The sequence below is a fragment of the Dendrobates tinctorius genome, unplaced genomic scaffold (assembly GCF_039654945.1).
Source record: "Dendrobates tinctorius isolate UK_male_01 unplaced genomic scaffold, ASM3965494v1 ptg000031l, whole genome shotgun sequence".
Taxonomy (NCBI): Eukaryota; Metazoa; Chordata; class Amphibia; order Anura; family Dendrobatidae; genus Dendrobates; species Dendrobates tinctorius.
The window spans coordinates 20,104,402-20,129,996 of record NW_027361699.1 but is presented as its reverse complement, the minus strand read 5'-3'; positions in this window follow the sequence as shown (position 1 = coordinate 20,129,996).

The window sequence follows — 25,595 nt, the reverse complement described above, 5'->3', positions numbered from 1 at the left end:
TGACCTGCACTTACTGGGAAATCCTCGTTCGCGGGGAAGAATTGTAATCCCAGATCCCCATCACTAACGGTGTTCAGCGGGTTATCTGCACCTGTCAGCGACACATGCTGGTCCTTTCAGTGTAGCGCGCATGCAGCCACAGACAGGTAAGGGCATGACAGACCTGTTATTGGCCGATCTCGCGTGCCAGAGCCTCGCGTGTCCCTCTAGTCAGCTAGACGCGGACTGCGGTGGGATGATGGAGTCTCGTTCATTAACGGAATTAAGCTTGCAATGTGGGCATCTTTTCTGTGGCTGGATGGTTGAGGTTGCCCGTGTTGAGTCAAATTAAGCCGCAGGCTCCACTCCTGATGGTGCCCTTCTGGACATTCCTTTAAGGTTAAGCTTTGCAACCATACTGCCCCCGGAAAACAAACACTTTGCATTCATGGACGCTGTTTGGAGGGTCGTGACTCGTGGGAATAACGCCACCCAATCGGTTTACCTGCTAGAGAGATCCTTCGTTGCTCACAAGCATGACATCACACTTCCTAGGAGGAAGCTAATGCCACTGTGGCGAACGTACTCCTTGGGGCGCCACAAGTGCACAGATGCCCAGCCAATGCTAGATGATTCTGCTGGAACATTGACCCAGACCACTACATTCCCCTCGCACTCTACACAGCCAGAATCTGACCCTGATGAAACTCAGCTTACCCTTCCCACATACTATACCACCTTACACGATGACAAAGAGGAAGGTGCAGATGAAAGTGCAGGTTCGGCCCACCCGCCGTAAGACACACCACCATACTATGAGGGGCCCTGTGCCAGTGCCGTCTCCAACGAGTGGGCCCCCCCTGCTTGGTAAGGATCACAGCACTTACAAAGTTGAAATATTTACCTCTCCTTGCTCCTCCGCCGTGACGTCTTGCGCGTTTCCTGACAGTGACATTCTAGTCAAAGAGCGTGATGACATCACGTCTGTATGCCCTCTGCCTAAACAGTCCAAGTGCAGAGAGAGGGAAGATGGGGACGACGAGGAGTCCAGACTAGTACAGGGATTCCCTAGCGAGGAGACTTACTTTATTGTTTTAAAGGTTGGGAGTAATTTTTGGGGAGCATGATACTCTGGAGAATGATATCTGGGGCCCAACATACACTGGAGCATTCCAAAGGTGGAGATCAGTCACAGGATCTGCATTGACAGGGCCCATTATACACTGGAGCATTAGATATGGGGCCCATTATATATGAAGCATTATTTGGGCCCATAAGACAGTAGAGCTTCATCCATGGGGACCAACATATACTGTAGCATTATGTGGAGCTCATCATATACTGTATCGAACATTATATGAGACCAATGATTCTGTATGGAGAAATATATCATTACTCTGTATGGCGCACTATGCGGTGCCCATAATACTGTATGGAGGAATATACTGTCTGTTTTTGGAACTATTGGAGAATATAAATTGGATATCATTCATGAGTAGTGTTGAGCGATACCATTCGATACCCAAAAATATCGTATCGGATGGTATCGCCCGATACGAAAAAAATATTGGGTATCGCCGCTTCCGATACCGGAAGTCCCATTCAAGTCAATGGGACTTCCGGTATCGGAATTTAAAAAAGCCCTTTATTTCCTTGTTGGCTAATTCTACATAATTGAAAGCAAATAAGAATCATGTAGAATGTATTGTGGGAGGTGGAGGAGACATTAAAGGCATTGTGGTTTATTCAAATCACATGGCATAGCATTAATTCCAATTTTTTTTTTCAAGACGTTCGGAGTTAAAAAGATATTGACTATGTTAACTTTTTTATATTTTGTCAGATATGTATGTTTCACAACTTCCATGCTCTTCACCTTCTTTTGTACTTCTCCCACATTTTCTCCTTCATGATCCGCAGCAGTAGCATTTTTTTCATCAACTTTTTCTTCACCTTATTCATCTTCTTCTTCTTCACCTTCTTCCCATCAATTTTTTTTCCATTCTTCATATTCTTCTTATTCAGCTATTATTAATTTTCATATGCTATTTCTTCATCCTCTTCCTATTCTTCTTTTTCTTCATTTTCTTATGGTGACAGGCATTCCTGTAGTACTTATCTATAAGATTACACCTTACGTTCTGCCTGTCACAAAAGATTTACAACAGGATTTGTCCGCGTTCAGTTTGGCCTGCAGCAGCAGGCATTTTCCAGGGGCACCACGAGGAGGAACGGACTCACCCCCATTTACTGCTTAGTCTTCTTCTGCTTATAATTTTGATTTCTTCTATGATGATTTTTAGTCTTATGCTTAATGTTCTTCTGTTTTCTGTTCTTCTGCTTTTGCTTCTTCTGCTTCTTGTTCTGTCTTTTGTTCTGTATCTTGGTGGTTGTCTTCATGTTCTTTGTCCTCTTGGTCATATTATTTAGTGTCATATTTCTGGTCTTCTTTGGTGTGGTCTTCAGGGTCGTCGTCATCAGGGTCGTCGTCATGGAGATCAATAAGGATTACCAAAGACAATTTCAAAAAGCTTGATCTTGGAAATGTAGCAGAAGGTACAAGAAGGCTGAGAAACTGGCGAGAACCAGCTGACAGTACTGGAACCCCTAGTGGCAGCAGAAGGAACACTAGCCAATGGCACTACTGAGGAACAGCTGACGGTGCTGGACCCTGGTTACTATGCAGGAGGTACCTGTGCTAGAAACCACTACCAAGGACCAGCTGATGGTGCTGGACCTCGGATACCGAGATGGAGGCACCTAGGCCAAAGGCTCTGGCGAGAACCAGCTGACAGTGCTGGCACCCAGATGGGTAGCAGAAGGAACAAGAGCCAATGGCACTACCGAGGACGAACTGACGGTGCTGGACCACGGTTACTAAGCAGAAGGTACCTGTGCTAAAAAGCACTACCAAGGACCAGCTGACAGTGCTGGACTTCGGATACCGAGATGGAGGCACCTAGGCCAAAGGCTCTGGCGAGAACCAGCTGACAGTGCTGGCACCCAGATGGGTAGCAGAAGGAACAAGAGCCAATGGCACTACCGAGGACGAACTGACGGTGCTGGACCACAGTTACTAAGCAGAAGGTACCTGTGCTAAAAAGCACTACCAAGGACCAGCTGACGGTGCTGGACTTCGGATACCGAGATGGAGGCACCTAGGCCAAAGGCTCTGGCGAGAACCAGCTGACAGTGCTGGCACCCGGATGGGTAGCAGAAGGAATAAGAGCCAATGGCACTACCGAGGACCAACTGACGGTGCTGGACCACGGTTACTAAGCAGAAGGTACCTGTGCTAAAAAGCACTACCAAGGACCAGCTGACGGTGCTGGACCTCGGATACTGAGATGGAGGCACCTAGACCAAAGGCTCTGGCGATAACCAGCTGACAGTGCTGGAACCCGGATGGGTAGCAGAAGGAACAAGAGCCAATGGCACTACCGAGGACCAACTGATGGTGCTGGACCACGGTTACAAAGCAGAAGGTACCTGTGCTAAAAAGCACTAGCAAGGACCAGCTGACGGTGCTGGACCTCAGATACCGAGATGGAGGCACCTAGGCCAAAGGCTCTGGTGAGAACCAGCTGACAGTGCTGGAACCCGGGTGGGTAGCAGAAGGTACCCATCCAAAGCAAAGTAGCCAGGCCGCAAGACGGCCGCAGTTACCGAAACCCACAGTCCTACAGGGGGTCCATGTCCGATTGGCACTACGGATCCAGCCTTCAGTGCCAGTTCCCGCAGCCCACATAGGAGTCACCTAAACTGCAGGCACCGTAGAGTCGGCTAACCTGGCTGCAAGACGACAGGACAACGGATTGGTGGCATAGTGACCTTGACACTACCCGGAAACAGCAGGCGTGCTGAAAACAGGCTGGGCAACAGGGAGTACCTGTGCCAAAGACACTGCCGAGAACCAGCTGATGGTGCTGGAACCCAGATGGGTAGCAAAAGCTACAAGAGCCAATGGCACTACCGAGGAACAGCTGACGGTGCTGGATCACGGTTACTAGGCAGGAGGTACCTGTGCTATAAAGCACTACCAAGGACCAGCTGATGGTGCTGGACCTTCGGATACCGAGATGGAGGCACCTAGGCCAAAGGCTCTGGCGAGAACCATCTGACAGTGCTGGAACCCGGGTGGGTAGCAGAAGGTACCCATCCAAAATAAAGTAGCCAGGCCGCAAGACGGCCGCAGTTACCGAAACCCACAGTCCTACAGGGGGTCCATGTCCGATTGGCACTACGGATCCAGCCTTCAGTGCCAGTTCCCGCAGCCCACATAGGAGTCACCTAAACTGGAGGCACCGTAGAGTCGGCTAACCCGGCCACAAGACGACAGGACAACGGATTGGTGGCATAGTGACCTTGGTACTACCCGGAAACAGCTGGTGTGCTGGAACCAGGCTGGGCAACAGGGAGTACCCATGCCAAAGACACTGCCGAGCACCAACTGGCGTTGTTGGAGCCCAGGGCCAATCATGGTGTAGGCCGAGGCCTACTAAGTGGTAGTTTTAGATTGTTTGTAGGCTACAACAGACTGTCAACTTGCTCCAATTAGGCATCTGTCTCCACTCTGTTTCCAGGATTTCACGTGACCACCAACACCGCCAGTTTATGCGTGCAGTAGCCTCTGCCCAATCCACACGTGTTCCTGTGTTACTGGGGCTCTGTAATGTCAGAAGATCCCCTGTTGTGTGTCTGCCAATGTCTCCTGCTCTGTCCACATTCCCACCACTTGCAGTGGGAAGGTGGACAGCGCAGGAGACAGTGCCGGACACACATTGGGGGATCAGCTCACGTTACAGAACACCAGGAACACAGGAACAAGTGTGGAATGTGTGGACGGCAACTGTGAGCAGGAACTGGCGGTGTTGGAGGTCAGGGGAAATACTAGAGACAGAGTGGAGACAGAGGCCAAATCAGAGAATGTTTAAATCAGAAGTAGTTACAATTTGGAGGCAGCAGTAGTTTGCCCTCCACACAGCAGGGGATCAGCTGACGTTACTGACCCCCACTTTCACATGAACGAGTGTTTTTTTCTGTGTGGACAGCACTTCTGAGCACCAACTGTCGTTGTTGGAGCCCAGGGACAATCATGGTGCAGGCCGAGGCCTACTAGGAGCCAGGTGTAAATCGGAGGTATTTTGACTTTGGAGGGAGCAGGACACTTTGCCCTCCACACAGCAGGGGATAAGCTGACGTTACCAAACCCTACTTTCACATGAACAAGTGTTTTTTTCTGTGTGGACAGCACTTCCGAGCACCAACTGGCGTTGTTGGAGCCCAGGGACAATCATGGTGTAGGCCGAGGCCTACTTGGTGGCAGTTTTAGCTTGTTTGTAGGCTACAACAGACTGTCAACGTGCTCCAATTAGGCATCTGTCTCCACTCTGTTTCCAGGATTTCACGTGACCACCAACACCGCCAGTTTATGCGTACAGTAGCCGTCTGCCCAATCCACACGTGTTCCTGTGTTACTGGGGTTCTGTAATGTCAGCAGATCCCCTGATGTGTGTCTGCCACTGTCTCCTGCTCTGTTCACATTCCCACCACTTGTAGTGGGAAGGTGGACAGCGCAGGAGACAGTGCCGGACACATATTGGGGGATCTGGTCACGTAACAGAACACCAGGAACACAGGAACAAGTGTGGAATGCGTGGACGGCAGCTGTGAGCAGGAACTGGCGGTGTTGGAGGTCAGGGGAAATACTACAGACAGAGTGGAGACAGAGGCCAAATCAGAGAATGCTTAAATCTGAAGTAGTTACAATTTGGAGGCAGCAGCAGTTTGCCCTCCACACAGCAGGGGATCAGCTGACGTTACTGACCCCCACTTTCACATGAACGAGTGTTTTTTTCTGTGTGGACAGCACTTCCGAGCAACAACTGACGATGTTGGAGCCCAGGGATAGTCATTTTGTAGGCTGAGGCCTACTTGGAGGCAGTTAAAGATAAAACGTTGTTTGAATTTGGAGGCAGCAGGAGAATTTTCCCTCCACACAGCAGGGGATCAGCAGACGTTACCGAACCCCACTTTCACATGAACAAGTGTTTTTTTCTGTGTGGACAGCACTTCCGAGCACCAACTGGCGTTGTTGGAGCCCAGGGACAATCATGGAGTAGGCCGAGGCCTACTAGGAGCCAGGTGTAAATCGGAGGTATTTTGACTTTGGAGGGAGCAGGACACTTTGCCCTCCACACAGCAGGGGATCAGCTGACGTTACCGAACCCCACTTTCACATGAACAAGTGTTTTTTTCTGTGTGGACAGCACTTCCGAGCACCAACTGGCGTTGTTGGAGCCCAGGGACAATCATGGTGTAGGCCGAGGCCTACTTGGTGGCAGTTTTAGATTGTTTGTAGGCTACAACAGACTGTCAACGTGCTCCAATTAGGCATCTGTCTCCACTCTGTTTCCAAGATTTCACGTGACCACCAACACCGCCAGTTTATGCGTACAGTAGCCGTCTGCCCAATCCACACATGTTCCTGTGTTGCTGGGGTTCTGTAATGTCAGCAGATCCCCTGATGTGTGTCTGCCACTGTCTCCTGCTCTGTCCATATTCCCACCACTTGTAGTGGGAAGGTGGACAGCACAGGAGACAGTGCTGGACACACATTGGGGGATCTGCTCACGTAACAGAACACCAGGAACACAGGAACAAGTGTGGAATGCGTGGACGGCAACTGTGAGCAGGAACTGGCGGTGTTGGAGGTCAGGGGAAATACTAGCGACAGAGTGGAGACAGAGGCCAAATCAGAGAATGTTTAAATCTGAAGTAGTTACAATTTGGAGGCAGCAGCAGTTTGCCCTCCACACAGCAGGGGATCAGCTGACATTACTGACCCCCACTTTCACATGAACGAGTGTTTTTTTCTGTGCGGACAGCACTTCTGAGCACCAACTGGCGTTGTCGGAGCCCAGGGAAAATCAGGCAGTAGGCTGAGGCCTACTTGGAGCCAGGTATAAATCAGAGGTACTTTGAGTTTGGAGGGAGCAGGACACTTTGCCATACACACAGCAGGGGATCAGCTGACATTACCGAACCCCACTTACACATGAACAAGTGTTTTTTCTGTGTGGACAGCACTTCTGAGCACCAACTGGCGTTGTCGGGGCCCAGGGAAAATCAGGTAGTAGGCCGAGGCCTACTTGGAGCCAGGTGTAAATCTGAGGTACTTTGAGTTTGGAGGGAACAGGACACTTTGCCATACACACAGCAGGGGATCAGCTGACGTTACCGAACCCCACTTACATATGAACAAGTGTTTTTTCTGTGTGGACAGCACTTCTGAGCACCAACTGGCGGTGTCGGAGCCCAGGGAAAATCAGGTAGTAGGCCGAGGCCTACTTGGAGCCAGGTGTAAATCTGAGGTACTTTGAGTTTGGAGGGAGCAGGACACTTTGCCATACACACAGCAGGGGATCAGCAGACGTTACCGAACCCCACTTACACATGAACAAGTGTTTTGTCTGTGCGTACAGCACTTCTGAGCACCAACTGACGGTGTCGGAGCCCAGGAAAATCAGGTAGTAGGCTGAGGCCTACTTGGTGGCAGTTTTCGATTGTTTCTACACTACTACTAACTGTCAACGTACTCCAATTAGGCCTCTGGCTTCACTCTGTTTCGAGTATTTCCTCTGGCTTCCAACCACGCCAGTTGCTGCTCTGAAATGCCATCTGCACAACCAACACTTGTTCCTGTGTTACTGGGGTTCTGTAACAGCAGCTTCTCCCTAGAGGTGAGTCAGGCAATGTCTCCTGCTCTGTCCACTTTTCCACTACAAGTAGTGGGAATGTAGACAAAGCAGGAGACATTGCCGGACTCACCTCTGGAGATGAGCAGATGTTACAGGACCCAGGTAACACAGGAACAAGTGTTGATTGTGCAGACGGCACTTGAGAGCAGAAACAGGCGGTGTTGTAGGCCGGAGGAAATACTCAAAACAGAGTGGAGACAGAGGGCAAATCAGAGAACATATTAAATCAGAGGTAGTCAGAAGTTGTAGGCAGCAGGAGAGTTTGCCGTATACACAGCAGGGGATCAGCTGACGTTACCAAACCCCACTTACACATGAGCGAGTGTTTTGCTGGGCGTACAGCACTTCTGGGCACCAACTGGCGGTGTCGGAGCCCAGGGAAAATCAGGTAGTAGGCCGAGGCCTACTTGGAGCCAGGTGTAAATCTGAGGTACTTTGAGTTTGGAGGGAGCAGGACACTTTGCCATGCACACAGCAGGGGATCAGAAGACGTTACCGAACCCCATTTACACATGAACAAGTGTTTTGTCTGTGCGGACAGCACTTCTGAGCACCAACTGGCGGTGTCGGAGCCCAGGGAAAATCAGGTAGTAGGCTGAGACCTACTTGGTGGCAGTTTTCGATTGTTTCTACACTACAGTACTACTAACTGTCAACGTACTCCAATTAGGCCTCTGGCTTCACTCTGTTTCGAGTATTTCCTCTGGCTTCCAACCATGCAAGTTGCTGCTCTGAAATGCCGTCTGCACAACCAACACTTGTTCCTGTGTTACTGGGGTTCTGTAACAGCAGCTTCCCCTAGAGGTGAGTCAGGCAATGTCTCCTGCTCTGTCCACTTTTCCACTACAAGTAGTGAGAATGTAGACAAAGCAGGAGACATTGCTGGACTCACCTCTGGAGATGAGCAGATGTTACAGGACCCAGGTAACACAGGAACAAGTGTTGATTGTGCAGACGGCACTTGAGAGCAGAAACAGGCGGTGTTGTAGGCCAGAGGAAATACTCAAAACAGAGTGGAGACAGCGGGCAAATCAGAGAACATATTAAATCAGAGGTAGTCAGAAGTTGTAGGCAGCAGGAGAGTTTGCCGTACACACAGCAGGGGATCAGCTGACGTTACCGAACCCCACTTACACATGAGCGAGTGTTTTGTCTGTGCGTACAGCACTTCTGAGCACCAACTGGCGGTGTCGGAGCCCAGGGAAAATCAGGTAGTAGGCCGAGGCCTACTTGGAGCCAGGTGTAAATCTGAGGTACTTTGAGTTTGGAGGGAGCAGGACACTTTGCCATACACACAGCAGGGGATCAGCAGACGTTACCGAACCCCACTTACACATGAGCGAGTGTTTTGTCTGTGTGGACAGCACTTCTGAGCAACAACGGGCGTTGCTGTAGCCCAGGAAATAAAGTTCAGGTCATAGAAACATGAACACAACAGGAGACCTGGATCCTGTTGCCAGCCAATTATTTATTCTGGAAGAGGACTGGCAAATTCAGGTGAGATCCAGGCCTTGTTCATTTTCACAAAAGTAAGCCGGTCAACATTATCGGTGGATAGTCGCGTGCGACGGTCTGTTACCACACCACCTGCAGCACTAAAGACACGTTCCGATAATACACTGGCAGCAGGGCAAGCCAGCACCTCCAATGCATACTGGCTAAGCTCTGGCCATGTATCCAGGTTAGAGACCCAATACTTGAACGGGGAAGAGCCGTCTGGGAGTACACTAACAGGGCACGACAAGTAGTCTGTCACCATCTGACGGAAACGTTGCCTCCTGCTGACTGGAGCCGTCTGTGATGGTGTAGCCGTTTGTGGCGGTCCCACAAAACTTTTCCACATTTGGGCCATACTGGCCTTGCCTTGTCCTGCGGCACTGCCTCTGCTACCTCTTTGTGCAGAGCTTCCTCCACTGCCTCTACCCACATGGCTGCTTTGAAAAGCACTACCAGCAACACTTGCGGGGGGAATGGAGAACATGATGGCCTGCACAAGTGTTTCTTGGTACTCCCGCATTTTACGCTGCCGATTCAACTGTGGTATGAGGCTTTGTAAGTTGTCCCGGTAGCGAGGATCTAAGAGGGTGTACACCCAATAATCAGCCGTGTGGAGAATGTTGGCGATGCGGCGGTCATTTAACAAGCACTGCAGCATGAAATCAACCATGTGCTGCAGACTGCCAACTGGACCGGAAACGCTGTCCCCAGCTTGAGGCAGCATCTCAGCCTGCTCAGCATCACCCCACCCTCGCTGTACACACTGACTACTAGAGCCTTGTGTACCTCCCTCCTCTGGAGAGATGTGTTCCTCCTCCTCCATTGACTCCTCGTCATCCTCCTCACTAAGTGTCCCCTGCCTGGGCCTTTGGGTGGAAGCACATTGCGCAGACTTGCCAGAAGCAGATGGCATTTCTGACTCCTCATCCTCGACCTCTTCATAAACCTCCTCACTTAGTGCTTGTAAGGTTTTTTGAAGCAGACAGATAAGGGGGACAGTCATGCTGACTAGTGCATCATCTGCACTGGCCATCCGCGTGGAGTCATCGAAGGCACACAAAACTTGGCAGATGTCCCTCATAGTGGCCCACTCAGTGGTGGTGAAGTGTGTCTGGCGCACAGTGCGACTTGTTTGCGCCTGATGCAGCTGGTACTCCATTACTGCTGCCTGCTGCTCACACAACCGCTCCAACATATGTAACGTTGAATTCCACCTGGTGGGGAGGTCACATATGATGCGATGTTCTGGCAGGCAGAATCGGCGTTGCAGAGATGCAATGCGCGATCTTACCATGCTGGAACGCCGCAAGTGAGCACACTCTAGGCGAACCTTGTGCAGCAGTGCATCAAGATCCGGATAGTCCCTCAGAAAGCTCTGCACGACCAAATTGAGCACGTGTGCCAGACATGGTATGTGAGTGAGGTTGCCTAGGCCCAGAGCTGCAACTAGATTTTGGCCATTGTCACTCACTACCAAACCTGGCTGGAGATTCGCTAGCACAAACCACACATCGCTCTCCTGCTTGTTGGCATTCCAGAGCTCCTGTGCTGTGTGGCTCCGATTCCCCAAAGAAATTAATTTAAGGATGGCCTGTTGACGTTTGGCCACACCTGTGCTCATATCTGGCCTAACAGGCTCATGCAGTGCTGATTCAGAGGAACTACAGTAGGAGGAGGACTCAATATGTACAGACTGCATTCCTGCAATCCTTGGAGTTGGCAGAATACGTACAGAGCCACTTTCCAGATCTGTACCCGGCTCCACAACATTGACCCAATGGGCAGTGAGGGAAAGGTATCGTCCCTGTCCATGGCTACTGGTCCACGCATCGGTAATTTTTCCCTCCACATGCTTTTGCAGGGCAGGGACGGCTTGCCTGCTGAAATAAAAGTGACTGGACACATTGTATTGTGGAACTGCCAATGACATCAAGTTCCGGAAGGTGTCAGTCTCCACCAGCCTGAATGACAGCATCTCAAGGGCCAGTAGTTTGGCAATGCCGGCATTCAGAGCCAGTGCTCGGGGATGGTTTGCCGAGTATGGCCGCTTTTTCTCCCATGCCTGTGCTACCGATTGCTGGTGAGTGGCCTGGGAGTGTGCTGATGACTGAGAACGTGGTTCAGTGGGTGGAATTTCACTGGGTCTCTGGACAACAGTGGCAGAGGTTCTTCCATGGCGTTCCAGTGAGGAAGCCGAACCAGCTGTGTGTGAGCTGGAGGAAGAGGCCCCAACACGAGCTGAAGAGGTGGTAGGTGCTGCTGAAGGTTGGCCTACATCTTCAGTGTGTCTGTGTAACTCCACCTCGTGCTTGGTATGCACATGTTTCCACATATTTGTGGTATTGAGGTTGCTCACATTTTTCCCTCGTTTAACTTTCTGATGACACAGCTTGCATTTGACAAAGCAAATGTCATCTGCAACTGTGTCAAAAAAAGACCACGCGCTGCAAGTCCTGGGAGCGCCCGTTTTCTGTTTTGGAAGAGGATTGCTCCTCACGGGTGCCAAAGTGGAGGCTACAGGCAACCAAGTCTGCCCCCGCCCTCTCCCTCCTCTTTTGGCCATTCGGGGAATCTCTTCCTCAGAGTTGCTCCCACCACCTTCCTGTGGCTGACGCCATGATGGGTCAAGGACCTCATCATCTCCACTCCCCTCTTCAAGCACCGGCTGGTCCTGAGTTGTCTCGCCAGCACCGTACGCACCAGAAATTGGCAACTGAGTCTCATCATCATCAGATGAGTACTGAGGTGTGCTGACAATAGGCACTGGCCCACCCGCCTCTTCAGATTCAGAGGGACAAAGCAGTTGCGCATCACTGCATACTCCCTCTTCTTCACGCTCTAGAATGCTGCTTGGCTGGCCACCTCTTTCCAAGCCAACAGATTCTGAGAACAGAAGTAAAGATTGAGATGGCTCCTGTCCAGGGCTCTCAGACTGCCTGGGCAATTTGGCAGGTGGTGAAGAGACAGATGGTTGCTCTTCAGTGCTCTGGCCCTGGGAGGATGCGGAAGTCATTGAAGTGGATGCGTTAGCTGCCATCCATCCGACAACGGCTTCAATTTGTTCGTCACGCAGCAGTGGGGTACGGCGAGGTCCTACAAAGCTGCGCATGAAGGACTGTTGCCTGGTAAGAGTGGGGGATGCCGGGTCACTGGTGGCCGCAGCAGACACCGAATCCCCACGTCCTCTCCCTGCTGAATCCCCCCGTCCTCTCCCTGCTGAAACTCCACGGCCACGACCATGTGCCTTACTCCCCGCCTTCTTCATCTTGGTAGACTGATAAAGATAGGCAGAAAAGTAAAAAAGGGGGGGCTTAGTGTTCTTATTCCTGAACACCTGCTAACCAGTATAAGAAACACTAATTTGGCTAAGAGTGTGTGTACTACACTTTAATATGATCTAATGTGGCCTACACAACTCTAAAGTGGAGTGTTTGGTGAACTTTATTTCCTTTTTTTTGGGGGGGAGGAATGAAAGGATGTGACCAAAGTTTGAAAGCTATAGTATCACAAACTTTTTGGAGCGATTACAATGCAGGAAGCTAACCTACAATGCAATTGATGAGGCTCCAAAAAATAGGGTGATACTAGTCTGGCTGGCCCTGAAGGGCACAAGCCAGCAAAAAGGCTCCTCTATCTAATCCTACATAGTGTTTGCAACCAACCAATGACAATGGATGCGGATGGAAGCACACTAATATAGGAGCAAAAATCTGGACAAATTTGCTGCAAAAAAAGGACTATGTATGAGGCAGTGACGCACACTGAGCGGACTACAACTAGCGGTGGCTGTAGAACACACTGCAAAGTGAGCTGCACTCACACACAGAGAGACCTATCAGACAGCCAAAAACAGTGCAGAGAAATGGGCTATAGCACTGAAAGGCTGCTGAAAGGCTCCGCTGTCCACTCCTTTAGTGATTGCAACCAACGTATATGGATACGTATGGAAGCACACTATACAGGAGAAAAAAAAAGCAGCAATAAAAGAAAAATGTGTATGAGGCAGAGACACACGCTGGGCGGCCTACAAGCAGACGTGCCTGCAGGACACACTACACAGCGTGGGTCTGCACTCACACAGCCCTTGCAGACAACTATTAAAACAGTGCTGCTGGGCTAAAAAATTCTACAGTGGTGGATTATGTAGCCTGGGTAGAGCAATAGATATGTTTGATGATCGCTATTTCTAACTGTCCCTCACAGTCTTCAACAGCAGCCTGTCCCTAACTGAATTCACAGCAGAGTGAACCCGAAATGGCGGCTGCTGCGGTTTTTATAGTGCATCATGACATCATTTCAGCAGCCAATCACAGCCATGCCAGTAGTTAACATGCCTACATGCCTAACAGGATGTGCCCACACTTCTGAGGATCCCCATTGGCTGAATCAAATCGAGTGGGCTCCTAGCATTATGGGAACTTCCGATTCCGGTATTCGATATGAAAAAAGTATCGTAACTAAGTATCGGAATTCCGATACAGCGAATATCGGCCGATACCCGATACTTGCGGTATCGGAATGCTCAACACTATTCATGAGATGTAAGAAGTGAAGTATTTTCATTGTACTATACCGCTAATTCTATGCCATATCAGAGGATCATGAATTGTGGCATGTGTTAAAGCAGCCCATTGACACTCTTTGGCCCAGGGCCCACGAAAATCTGGAGCCAGCCCTACCCCCCCACAACTTTAGCCAAATAACCCCCAGTTTTCAATGCCTAACTATTATTAGGAAGTAAATTAAGGTTGCCAAGCTTAAGTAATAAGAATTGATGTTTTTGGCATTAAAATGGGCACTGTAGGTGTGTTTCCTGTCCTCCTCTCACTGCCGACTTTTATTCCCCATTGACTTACATTGGGTTTCGTGTTTCAGTCGGACCCCCGACTTTTCCCTATAGTCGGCCGATTTCGTTCGACCCGACTTTTGCGAAAGTCGGGTTTTACGAAACCCGACTCGACCCGAAAAAAGGCAAAGTCGCTCATCTCTAATGAGGATGTATTTTGTATAGGGCTGTGGTTTTTGGTTGTTTTGGTCTTTGTTGATTCTTGTTGTTTAAGAAGTTGGCTTTCGTATTTTCAGAGTGTCAGTGGACACTGCTGTAGGTTAAGGTGTCAAATCCAAAGTGCAAGATAGGCAGGCTGTGTGAATCCTTGTATGTATGTCTATGAGAACCTCTGAATGAGATGAGAGAGGACGAGGAGTAATTGAGTATAAGGGATTTTTGTTATCTTCTCTTTGTAAAATCAAATGACCACTGAAAAGTGAAAGAAAAAAAATCCCTGAATGAGCACGTATGAATGAATCATCACACATCATTTTGTGTCAAGAGATTGTTACCTTTCTAGTTTTGTGGGAAATCCCAGACAGATGCGTTATAGATATTTCAAATCTACATCTGAGACTGAATGAATTGAGTCATGATATAGCTCGTGTTATATGTGGCTGTTGTGAGTTCATTTTCCCCTTCGTCAATGGATTCTGGTGAACTCCCTATTCTGGTGAAGGAAGGTAATGAGCCTGATTATCAGGCACCTGAGTCTAATGAGGATGACTGGCTGAGTGGAGTCACAGACTGGATATAAGGCTGCCGACGCCCTTCTGCCGTGCGGGTGATTTCTCTGTGGACTCCTAGGACACCAGTCTGATTCCTGCTCCTAAAGCTAAGTTTTCTGTTTTGGCTGTTAGCCTTTTTGTTTTGTTTTTTGTTTTCCTTGCTTTTCAGTATTCTGCCATCCCCTGCTGGGGTGAGCTGAATCTCCTTTTGCCTGTAGCTCTGTCTTCAGTATATTCCTGAGTGCTGACAGTTTTTTGAAGCCTAGCGTCTTCAGGGCCTTTTTCACTGTCAGTTTGTTGGCTCTTATTTTCATAGGGTTTTTCACGGATTGCAGACAGCAGCCTTCCTGTCCTTTCCTATGTAGTTAGCTTGGGCCCCTCTTTGCTCTGTCTATCTTTCTGTCTGTGTTAGTATTTTCATCTTGCTTCACCGTCATTATATGTTGGGGGCTGCCTATTGCTTTGGGGTCTGCTCTGGGGCAGTTTAGATTTCCCCTTTCTTTCTTTAGGCCTATTTAATTCTCCGGCTGTGATCGAGGGGTCTAGGGCATCGTAGGAACCCCCCACGGCTACTGCTAGTTGTGTTGATAGGTTCAGGGGTCTGCAATCCGATAGCTTCCAACTTCTCTGGTTTTCTGGACTTAGCTAGCATTTCTGTTTCTGCCTCCTACGGTGACTCAATCATAACATGTGGCATTACATTGTAAAGTTTCCTGAATGCATTTGGCCAGAAAAGGGCAAGACTCGGTTACTCACATTATACAGTTATCTGCTTTTACAGTGAAATCCCGTGATTTTGAGGGTTTTTGTAGAAATTGATTTTGATTAAGTCTAAAGAGCTATGGCATTCTGTTACTTTATGAAGGACACTACATTCTGATGGGAGGGGGAATGATGCCACTGCGCGGCTTCTCTTCTCCTCTCCTCTCATCTTATCTCTGCTGAGTGTCTAATAGGCGGGGGCACAGAGCTGCGCTCAAGATTCTCTGGTTCTGTCCTTGGTGAAATGCTCGCTATTAGATTTGTGCATTTTAAAGCAACATTACTTAATTGAAATGGAATGAAATTTTGTAAGTTGAAGTTGAAAGTAAAATATGGTGCCTAATTTAGAAGGAAATTGTAAGTGATTATTTGGTCATTAATGTGTTTGAACCTGCTTCTAGTTGTGTTATTGATTTGTATAGCAAATTCTGGATCAACAGAGGAGGTAGCTGACTGTATGGCTGATAAAGTAGGTTAGAGGCCTATCACACCTGGGCCTTCTTACTTTAGTCAGCGGATTTTTTTGTTGTGAGTGAGAGGCGAGGGCAAGGAGCCTTCTGGATACACCTTGGCAGGCTCACTCTGACTTGCTATGTGTGGGCTGTAAGACAGAGGTCCAGACACACAGAAGGGCATTTCAGAAGAAAGATGAGCTGTCTAAGTTGAAGCAGCCTTCCCACGTTCCATGGAGCTGGGCTGGAGGGAAAAAGGTCTATTCCTATTCTAGCCAGCTGGTCTAACGGGTGAGAGGCAGAGAGCCTTCTCGTTACATCCTGTAGGTCTACCGGGTGAGCGGCAAGGAGCCTTCCCCCTACACCTTGGCAGGCTCGCTCTGACTTGCTACGTGTGGCCGCCCGTAGATAAGGTTAGGCACACTAGAAGGGCATTTCAGAATAAAGGTGAGCTGTCGGGAGAAAAAGGTTGAAGCCATGGGCAACTTTTTCTGTGTACAGTCGGTGCCCCCAATGGGATCCAAGACAGCTATGCAGATTGTAAAAGACAGAGAAGAAAGGAAGCAGTAAAACAAGTAGGACCAATATTGTAAAATACAAAAATACCAGAGTGTGAATGTTTGGATGTACAAAAAGGCACAGACAAGGGAAGAAAATAGCAAGTGAATAAATGATGTTTGAGAATGTGCAGCAGTACGGAAGTAAGGTGTATTATGAATGTTTTGGTTCACAAAGTTTAACCAGAGACCCAGACTGAATAGCTACTTGTGTGACCTGTGCTACTGACCTAAGCAAGTTGCGCTCAATCCTGTCCAGACAAGATCATATGTAGAGATATAAGAAGCTGACATAATAGTGTGGGTAGTGGGTACTTTGACCTTTGAGGAGTATGCTGACAGTAGACATCAGACGACCAACCACATCAGAACCTAGAAAGGCGACTAGAGTTGCAGAAAGATGCAGGTGTATTATCCCTGGAGCCCCTCTGACCAGTTGGCTATGCAAAAGCAATTGCCTGACCCTAAAAACCAACCATTCCCGTTTTACAGACACATAAAGGAAATACAGCAGACATATAAGTGTACCTGGGCAGACCTAGAGAGGTTGGTGAGTTTAAAGGCAGGTGACGCACTAGGACATATAATTAAGACACACACAGATGTGGCAAAGAACCAGGCATGGATGATAAATCTGCACGGTCTGGGGAGACGTACTGTGAATCACTAAAACAATGGGCTGCAGTAGAACAATCAGAGCAGTCCGTACTCCTGACTAACGTGACACAGTAAAGAGGAGAGAGTGTAGAGATGTACTTTGGACGGTTACAGCTGAAATGGGCAGACATGGGGTACATTTGCATAAACCCACTTGATGTTAGAATACTGGTGAATGCATTCATTGACGGTATGAACAAAGACTTACGAGACGCAGTACGGACAGCCAGACCTGAATGGAGATATGTAGATCCGAAAAACCTCCTTAAGGTAGCTAAAGAAGTTGAGCAAACAAGGACGATAAGACAACCTGTCATGTATGCTGGAGCACAAGGAAAAAAGTGGAGACGTAATAAGGGACCTAAGGACATAGAAACAGTGAGGTGCTGGAATTGTGGTACTTACAAAACTTATTGTTAGTGACAATACCCCTATGAATTTACTGTCATGATTTAATTGAAGAGGAAAAAAAAAAGGAAACACTCCTCCTTGTTTAAAGCAATACCCCTTGAGCCTAGCCAAATCAATGGCCCCGAGCAGAGATATTAGCGAGTATGTTAAGGCAGGGGTTCTAGTGCAAAGATCTTCCACCTGCAACACCCCTTTTTGTATCCCATTAGGGAAAAAGGACTCAAGGGTTTGCTGACACTTACAGAAAGGTTCATGACTTAAGGGCTATTAATGATGTTACAGAGAGTGTGACCTCAATCGTCCCTGATCCACACACAATACTGTCCCAGATCCCAGTGATGTCAAAATGTTTCAGTCATTGATTTAGCAGGTGCATTTTTCTCTGTACCCCTGCACCCTGACTGTCAGTATCTTTTTCCTTTACTCATAAAGGTAAACAATATTGTTGGACAGTCCTCCCACAAAGGGGGAAAGAAATCCCCTGCCAACTATTCAGCAGCGATGGCAGGGATCCTTGAGTAGTGGCAATCACCTCATCCGCAGATTGTACTATTACAGTACATGGATGACCTTTTGCTGTTCTGCCTGGACCAGAGGTTCTGCAGGGAAGCTACAGGTTTCCTTGCTATGTTTTTTGGCAGAAAAGGGTTGCAACGTCTCACGTGACAAATTACAGTATTGCAAACAAAAGGTGACATTTTTGGGAAATTGTATTGCCAAAGGTACCAGACACCTGACTGAAGACAGGAAGCAGGCAATTCAAAATCTCGCTCTACACAGGTCCCATCAGCATCTACGCACTTTCCTAGGCTTGTTGACCTACTGTAGGCCTTGGATAAGGACCGCTTCACAAATGATGCAACCATTTTATGACTGTTTGTCATCAGACCCCTATGATCTCACTCCTTTGACAATTTATTCCCCACATGATATCCATTCCATACTCGTACAAGTTCAACCAAAACATCTGTCTATGGCCAGACAGCTACGACTTGAATATGCTCTACTAATTCCTGAGTATGTCACCCTCAAAAGATGTAACGTTCAGAATCCAGCCACCCTCCTGCCTGTTGAATCAGAAAAGGGGGAATTGGTGACCGTATTAGCAAGTGAGGAAGAATACTTTAACATGATGTATGACCATGACTGCATAGAACTGTTCCCAAAGCAGATTTTGAGTTTTCTTTTTTTGCAGATGGCTCCAGATACCACCAGGATGGGCGATTCTACACTGGATATGCAGTAGTATCCTCACATGAGGTAATCCGAGCGGAACCACTCCCTCCTCACATGTCGGCACAGGAGGCAGAGTTGAAGGCACTCACTGAGGCGTGTAGAGCCGCTGCAGGTAAAGTCGCTAATATTTACACAGGTTCAAATTATGCATGGGGAATAGCCCATGATTATGGCCCTATCTGGAGAAGCAGAGCGTTTCTTACATCAGCCGGTAAGCCCATTAAGAATGCAGAGCTGGTGAAACAATTGATGGAGGCATTGATGCTACCAGTCCAGGTTGGCATGGTCAAGGTAAAAGCAGACACAAAAGCTGAGGTAGAGGGCAACAGAAGGGCGGACGAGGCTGCTAAAGTAGCAGCAAGGCGGCCTAGGGATCAGTGGACGGTGGCAGAGATTCAGCGTATTCCAGCCACACTGAGCCTAGATGTCCTGAAATCTCTCCAGCAACAGGCTGCCCAAACAGAGAAGGTTCACTGGGGGAGACTGGGAGCTGAGCTGAACTCAAACGGAGTATGGGAGAATAAGGATAAGTTGTGCCTACCGAAGTTCCTGTTCCAGATCATGGCGCAAGCCACACATGGCCCCTCTCACGCCTCAAAAAGTCACATGTGTGCCATGGTAGATGCCTTCTGGATCGCTCCTGGTTTCAGTTACGCAGCCGCGAAACTTGTACAATCATACCTCATCTGTGCACAGCACAACCCAGGTAAAACAGTAAAAGTCCCTAAGAAAGCGACACCTAGTCCTCTCTACCTGTTTCAGAGACTGCAGATTGACTACATACAGCTACCAAGGTAGGAGTGTATGCAAATGTCCTAATATGTTTAGATCTCTTCTCTGGTTGGCCGGAAGCTTATCCGGTAAAATGTGCAACTGCTAAAACGACTGCAGACAAACTGATGAAAGAACTGATCTGCAGGTATGGTGTCCCAGAGACCATAGAAAGTGATAGGGGTACACACTTCATGGGAGAAATAATGAGGGAAGTCATGCAGGCCCTGGATGTAGAGCAAGCATTTCATACACCATATAGGCCACAAAGTAGTGGGAAAGTGGAAAGAGTAAATGGGACACTTAAACTGAAAATTCAAAAGGCCATGGCAGAGACCGGAAAGAGCTGAGTAGAGTGCTTGCCTCTTGTCGAAGTCGAAGGCCGACTGAAACACGAAACCCAATGCAAGTCAATGGGGAACCAAGGTCGGCAGGGAGTGGAGGACTGGAAACACACCTACAGTGCCCATTTTAATGCAAAAAACATCAATTCTTATTACTTAAGCTTGTCAACCTTAATTTACTTTATAATAATAGTTAGGCATTGAAAACTGGTGGTTATTTGGCTAAAGTTGTGGGGGGGTAGGGCTGGCTCCAGATTTTCGTGGGCCCTGGGCCAAAGAGTGTCACTGGGCTCTTTTAACACATGCCACAATTCATGATCCTCTGATACGGCAGAGAAATAGCAGTATAGTACAATGAAAAATACTTCACTTCTTACATTTCATGACATATCCATTTTAAGTTCTCCGATAGCTCCAAAAACGGACAGTATATTACTCCATACAGTATTATGGCCACCGCATAGTGCACTATACAAAGTAATGAGGCCCATATATTTCTCCATACAGAATCATTGGTCCCATACAATGTTTGAAACAGTATATGATGAGCTCCACATAATGCTACAGTATATGTTGGTCCCCATGAATGAAGCGCCACTGTGTTATGGGCCCAAATAATGCTCCATATATAATGGGCCCCATTTCTAATGCTCCAGTGCATAATGGGCACTGTAAATGCTGCTCCAGTGTCTGATGTCCACCTTTGGAATGCTCCAGTGTATGGTGGGCCTCATATATCATTCTCCAGAGTATAGTGCTCCCCAAAAATAGCTGTCCCAACATTGAAAACAATTAAATAAGTCTCCTCGCTAGGGAATCCCTGTACCAGTCTGGACTCCTCGTCGTCCCCATCTTCCATCTCACTGCACTTGGACTGTTTAGGCAGAGGGCGTACAGACGTGATGTCATCGCGCTCTCTGACCAGAATGTTACTGTCAGGAAACTCGGAAGACGTCACGGCGGTGGAGCAGGGAGAGGTAAGTATTTCAACTTTGCAAGTGCTGTGATCCTGAGAAAGCAGGGGGGCCCACTCGTTGGCGACGGCACTGGCACAGGGCCCCTCATAGTACGGCGGTGTGTCTGACGGCGCGTGGGCCCTCCCACCGGCAGAGACACTTTTGCATACTATGAGGGGCCCTGTGCCAGTGCCATTGCCCATGAGTATGCCCCCCACCTGCTCCAAGGAACCTGCAATTTCATCTGCACCTTCCTCTTTGTCACTGTGTAAGGTGGTATAGTATGCGGGAAGGGGAACCTGAGTTTCATCAGGGTCAGATTCTAGGTGTGTAGAATGTGAGGGGAATGTAGTGGTCTGGGTCAATGTACCAGCAGAATCATCTAGCAGTGGCTGGGCATCAGTGCACTCGTGGCGCCCCCAGTAGTACGTTTGCCACAGTGGCATTACCTTCCTCCTAGGGAGTGTGATGTCATGCTTGGGAGCAACAAAGGATCTCTCTAGCAGTTAAACCAACACACAATACAGTTCCCACTCCAGGCCAGCAGGGAGACCTCTGAACCTGACTGCTGAGGAGCTGCTCTCTGTGGTCGGGAGGAGGTTAGTTAGGGCAGTCTGTGAAGGGAAGGGGAAGTGTGTGGACGTGAGAAGGGGAGCTGGAGGATGAGCAGAGTTAAGGCTCACTCCTAGCTGGAGCGCATGGTCGGGATTCCGGTCTCCGAGTTTGTAGGGACAGTGACGGTCCTGCAGCAGAAACCGGAGGAAGTAGCAGCTATAAATGCTCTGTTCCCAACTAGGGCTCGGAGGCCCCAGCAGCGACGTGTGTGAGCCAGAAGAAAAAGGCTATGGCTGCCTGCCATATGAGAAAGTTCCTAAAGAGAGTCAACGGGGGAACTTCAGTGAACTCAGTACTGCGAGTACCTCAGATAAGCGCTAGAACGGAAGCCACACTACCTATCTGCAGAGAGAGAATTCCAAATTTGCTTCCAGGCCGACCAACTCCTTCTCCATCTGTACTCTGGGTCGTGGACGGCACTTACCAAGTACAGGTAAAGGAACTGCACGACTGTCTGTCATCTTTCTCCTGCGCCTGGCGCACGGCTCTGCTACATCCTGCACTGCACACCATCTACCAACTCTTTCATCTGCCCTGCGACTACGGCCCTACCTGTGCAGGGCTTCTACATCTTAGCTGCACCACAACATCTGTCCCAGGGAAGCGACACTGCAGCACGGGTCAATCTGATCAGAAAACACCAGGTGGCATCACGTATCATTCACCTATAAACGTTATTCACCCCTTTGCATGGACGCCCAGGGCCACGGAACGGGTCATCACCACCAACGTGACACATCCCTCTGAGACACCGGCCCAGTACCGATTAACCCCACTGCCCTGGCTGGCCACCCACACTCCATGTCAGATTCATCTTGGACTGGGGAATTCACGATTTGACTTGATAACCCAGGCATGGTATGACAGAAAGAGCTACATGGACTAATGTGAAGTGTGGCTTGCTGCATCATTCACTTTTGGTGGGGGTGAAGGACACAAGGAAAGGGGTTCTTCCTGACCAGGAGCCAGGACTCGACGACTCAGTGCTTGCATTTTTTGAAACTTCAGAAGAGGAGAGCATATTTGCTGGAGTCTGTTTCGGCAATGTAAGCCAAAACCAGTTCCTGATGCTCCGGCTTTAAAAGCGGTTAACCTACTCCCAGAAAAGGTAGCCTTCCAGGCGTTCCGGAGCCAGACCATGACGCAGGCTCAACACCTCCTGCCTTAGCTGCTATTGTGCTTTTGCCACTACCAGCAGATGCACCACCACCATCAGTACCAGCTGGCCCCCCCACGCTCACGTCCGCGTCCGCGGCCTCTTCCACCAAACTTCAAAACGTTGCAGAAAATGAATCCAAAATAACATCAGATATATGGTACTGTATCAGAAGCATACAGCTCTATACAGTCAAAGAATGATTGTCAATCTCCCTATATATACCATCAGTCACACAGAGACGCTCACAGGCTCAGTATGGATTAGACAAGAATATAAAAAGTAGAAAAAGTGTACAGTATCATAAGATAGCAGGTATATATAGTATAGTTTAAACATTCTAAATCTCAGTAGATATTTCAGGAGGCAGACACAGGCGCTCTCAGGCTCAATTTGGATTACAACACAATATAAAAAGCCGTAAAACGGCTGTCAATCTCAGTATTTATTTCCACAGTCAGAAAATAACTCTCACTTGGTCAGTTTGGATTAGACCAGAATATAAAAAGCAGTAAATGGGTAATGTATCACAAGTATAGAGCTGTATACACTAGTGTTGGGGTAATTTTTAAATGCACATCTAAATTGCAGGAGTAACCCACATACTGTCACACTCTCAGGATGGATCACACCACAATATAACAAGAAGATCCGCAAGAAATAATCACACATGTGGGACAATGTTCCAGGTGTCAATGATAAACTTAGAGTGGTGGGTGGAGGAGGACTTCCTGGCAGAAAGGGTACAGTATCACCAGATACCAGGATATATATTGCATAGTTTAAACATTAAAAATGTACGTCTATATATTGAGGAGTAGTGTTGAGCCACCCTGCTAGTGTTCCAGTTCGTCGAACACCATTGAAAACAATGGCAGGCAAACACAAACACATACAAACACATAGAAAACAATTACAAAACACCTTAAAAGGTGTTCCAAAGCAGACAAAATGCTCAAAATACAAAAATAACATATGTAAGACGGCAACTACATATAGAAAAGAGGTGGAGGAGTAAAAGGAGGAGGAGACACAGATATAGGCATGTCATGCCTTTATGAAGTAAAGAAAGGCTGGAATAAAAATGTAAAATACCAAAAAACAGTAAAAATCTGAAATCGAAAACAATCATATACCGTCGGACTTCCCACCATAAATTAGGCCAACTGCCGATTGGGCGGCGTTATTCCCACGAACCTCTGAACAGCGTCCATGAAGGCAAAGTGTTTGGTTTCCGGGGGCAGTATGGTTGCAAAGCTGAACCTTAAAGAATGTCCAGAAGGGCACCACCAGGAGTGGAGCCTGCGGCTTAATTCGACTCCACCCGGGAAACCTCAACCATGCCAGCTACAGAAAAGATTGACAGATTGCAAGCTTTGTTGATTCTGTGGGTGGTGATGGATGTCCGTTTTTAGTTGTGCTAGCGATTTGTCAGCTTAATTCCGTTAACGAACGAGTCTCCGGCATGCCCCCGCGGTACGCGTCAAGCTTACTACAGTAGAGGGACACGCGAGGCTCTGGCACGCGAGATCGATCAATAACAGCTCTGTCATGCCCTTACATGTCCGGGGCTGCATGCGCACTACACTGAAAGGTCCAGCGTGTGTCGCTTACAGGTGCAGATAACCCACTGAACCCCATTAGTGATGGGGATCTGGAATTACAATTCTTCCCCGCAAACTAGGATTTCCCAGTAAGTGCAAGTCAACCGGAATTCCGGAATTAGGGCTAACTGGCATTCCAGAAAAAATGAAAAAATTAAGTGTCCAAACCACAGGTGCTGTAGCTTGCTTAACAGCTGGGCTCCTATGCTGAGTAGCACGCAGTTCTTACATAAACAGGCGGCATAGCTTGGTTCACTGGTGTGCTCCTCTGCTGAGTAGCAGACAGTGCTACAAGGCCCAAAAGGATTTTCTGGACAAGATGCGGTAAAAAATAATTAGAAACACATACGGTGTAGCTCCTTGACAGGTGTACTACACCGCTTGCTACCACACACCGCTACTATGCCATGAAACAGTCTATTAACATTGAAAACCATTATTAATGTGAAAATGAAGTTACGCTTTTGGTGAACGAACTGTACTCGAACGGAACCTCGAACAGCCGAATTTTAAGCAAAGTGTTCGACGAACGGCTCGAACACCGCCCAAAACAGCTGGAATTTTAACTTGGCGAACAGGTCGACTTGAACACGGCTCATCTCTATTCAGGAGGCAGACTCAGACGTTCTCAGGCCCAGTATGGATTCGACAAGATTGTAGAAAGTTGAGAAAGGGTACAGTATCACCGGATAACAGGTATATATGTAGCATAGTGTACACCTGAAAAACCTATGTCTATTTATCAGGAGGCAGACTCAGACGGTCTCAGGCCCAGTATGGATTCGACGTGATTGTAGAAAGTTAAAGGGAAGGTGCCGTGTTTTTTCATAATTTAATGTAAAAAAGAAAATAGTATAAAAAGATATTGTCCCCTAAGCTTGACTCAGTGGTGTGTATGGATTTTTTTCTTTTCTGTAGTAATGCAGCCACTGGGGGCTGCCATCTTACCTCTCTGGCTGCTGAACGACACTTTCCATGCTCATTTACAGCAGTCCCTGGGCATAAGAGACAATAGTCGGCTGCCGACCCTATCTCTTTCATTGCAGCTGCATCAGTAGTGAACTGGGCACGCCTCTGTGGACAGCTCAATTCACAGCTGTAGGTGTGGCCAGGCGCCATCTTATTAGAGCTCAGTGCGTTCCTTTTAGCTCCATTTACACTCCATTGCAAGCCCTGGATGCTGTACTGTTCCAGCATAACAGGGCTTGGAGGAACCAGGACGAGCTCCTGGACACCAAGCTGCTCTTTCCGAATCCAAAACACACGGCCAGCTGCTGCCCCT